Source organism: Pteropus medius, unplaced genomic scaffold, assembly GCF_902729225.1.
Source record: "Pteropus medius unplaced genomic scaffold, Ma_sr-lr_union100, whole genome shotgun sequence".
In the NCBI taxonomy this organism is placed as follows: Eukaryota; Metazoa; Chordata; class Mammalia; order Chiroptera; family Pteropodidae; genus Pteropus; species Pteropus medius.
Window position 1 is genome coordinate 15,462 of NW_024344378.1, and position 2,874 is coordinate 18,335.

Sequence of the window (2,874 nt, forward strand, 5' to 3'; positions counted from 1 at the left end):
CTAATCGGCAGCTTCCCTGAGATCTGACCCCACCCGGAGTCTTCTTCTCCCCCAGCCCAGCTGCCCCAGGGGACTGCACAGAGGAGTCTCATGGATTATTGATTCTGCTCTGTCAGCTAGGACTTTCTGACTGCAAAGAACTAGACGTACTTGCTGAAGGAATATGAATTAATAATTTTTAAATAGTAGAAATAAATTAATACTTGCAGGAGGAAAGTTTAAATAGTTGGTTTGGACCTGGCAGGTCCAGGTCTCATACTCTCACAGTAGGACCTGGTCCCTCTCCAATCCTCCATCCTGCTGAAGTGCCTTTGGGTGGCCCCCCTCACAGACACAGTCTCTCCATGAATCCAGGCCCTCCGGCCATTCCAGGCTGACAGCCACTCGCCGATTATTCTACCTGGAAGGATTTTTCCTTCCCTTAGTCTCCATAAAAAGTCATGGTTTTAAATGCCTTTGGCCTGGCTTGGGTCACATTCTCATCCTTGAACCCATTGGAGCACCCAGGAGATAGCACGTGGGGTTGGCTAGACGTGGGGCGAGCCCTGAGGAGCTGTCTGAGTGGAAATAGGGGGAATGAGGCACTGGCCTTGGGCGTGAGAACAGATGCTGGGTCGGAGGGAGCAGCAGACTGCGTGTCACCGACGGCCTCCTGCACAGCTGCAGAGTCTGAAGCCCACAGAGGGAACGGCCCGCAGGGTCAGGGCTGTGGCCCCTGTCTGGTGCTCTTGCCATCCTCCTGCAATGGCAAGAAGCTCTTCCGCTTCCTGAGAAAGCAACGCTGATGCTGCTGGTGGTGAACTTGAAGCTCCTGCCTTGGGCTTCGGGTCCTCGCAGCTCAGAGATGGGCACAGAAGAGCTCGTGTGCCCTTAGGAGACACACCGACCTCGCCCCGTGTCCCTGGGAGGTGGGAGCCCAAGATCATGGAAAAGAAATTATTTGCACAAAGGTCCATGGAGTAAAAAGAACTAAAAAGGAGAGAGAATTGTTCAAATTATTTACTATTGTGGAATGATATTTTCAAACCAACTTAACCTTTACAGTTATCTTCAGTTATCCAAACTACCTAGTTTGTCAAACTTCCAGAAAACTGTTGCTTTTATAGTTAAGTCCTCACAGCACCAACATGTGTGTGCTCACACAGTATTTCTAGGCATCCGCGGCAACACAACCCTGAAAGTCTCTCGTTCCCTGTATTCCAAGTTCGAAAGAATGGCCCTTCCAGACACATGGCACCAGATGAAATCTTATCTCTGGTCTCTGCCTTCCTTTCAATAACTTGGCAAAAATGTATCTACCGTAAACATTCTCTCCATGAAACTTCAACAAGTGGGTAATGAATTTCTTACTTCATCAGTGGAAATATTTTTCTTTTTATGCCTTGAAAAAATGAATCTGAAGAAGCACTTTATCTTGGACCACACGTTTAGGAGGAAGTGACAGGTTATTTATTGACTGATTTTTTTACACCTACAGCACCTGGTCTTCTTAGGTGGTCTCCCATCCAAGTACTAACCAGGCCCGACCCTGCTTAGCTTCCGAGATCAGATGGGATCGGGCATGTTCAGGGTGGCATGGCCGTGGGCAGAAGTGACAGTTTTAAACGAAAGTTTACATGAGACAAACAGTTACAGTAGCTACGTTGTAAGTGAAAGACACCTCAAAGTGCTTGTTCTCTGTGCAACGCACAAATAGGTGGTCCTTTCATGCTCCGCTCTCTGTATTGTGTGTACGCGATACATCAGCATTGATGCTGACCTGCACTTTACAGAAAGGACGTCAACAACTACTTTCCTTGAATTTTAGTCCCATCACCACCTATAGAAACCATCAGTTGTATGGCCTGATGCTCTTACTAACAAACGTTTGCTATGTCTGGGTGCCCTAAATAAGTGACTCTGTGTGTACACCCCACACACTAAACACCGTCCCTTTACTCCTTTGTTCACCGAGACATGAATTTGATATTTACTGTTTGCCAGACACTTACAGAGAAGTGTTAAGATAGTGTCTGTGCCCTTGAGGATATTATAGACTCAATGTAGAGATAGACACATAAGCAAATAACTTTAATACATTAATTGAAGTGATGTCATGAGCTCATCAAAGGTACCCTCTTTCTGCACAGACGGCACCAGCTCACTGTTTTGTAATTTCATAGGTGTTTCTTGTCATCCACTCTTCTAAGATGTCTAGTTAAATTGCGTCGTATTATAATGAGAATCAATTCACAGATTAATTCAACAAACACGTTAGAAGGCATCTTATGATAAATTTTTGGGGGTTAGAAAATTTTGAATAATATCGTATATTGATTATAATCATTATAAACTTCTAATAACAAATACTTTTTAAAAATCCTCCAAGTACAGGCCAACTGCACCATTTTCCTTTTTTCCAGATGTCAGGAAGCATGAGACAACGTTGAATTCCTTGGCATTATTCTGTCCCATCAAACACTCAATAACTCGTCTTCCTATATTTGCAAAAATATACTCGTCTGAGGAATCATAGCTCTTCTTCCCAGGTAGGGACTGTAGCAACACAGGGAGAGACATGGATTCAAAACACTTTTGATTTCTCAGAGAACCATTAATAGATAGTTTATAAAGTAGCATTATAACCCACATATTAATAGATAGTTTATAAAGTAGCATTATAACCCACATATTAATAGATAGTTTATAAAGTAGCATTATAACCCACATATTAATAGATAGTTTATAAAGTAGCATTATAACCCACATATTAATAGATAGTTTATAAAGTAACATTATAACCCAAATATTACCTCTATTTGGAGGTATAGACCATATATTAGGCCACAAAATAAGTCTCAACAGATTTAAAAATATAGATATGCTGGAAATTAT

General features: G+C 42.7%; 1 non-coding gene across 1 annotated transcript; it reads right to left on the bottom strand.

The window, feature by feature from the left end:
* Window positions 1-1,468: 1,468 nt before the first annotated feature.
* Window positions 1,469-1,587, bottom strand: LOC120610017 (5S ribosomal RNA). Its single transcript, XR_005654864.1, has one exon. It is a non-coding gene; the product is annotated as a 5S ribosomal RNA (ribosomal RNA).
* Between the last annotated feature and the right edge of the window lie 1,287 nt (window positions 1,588-2,874).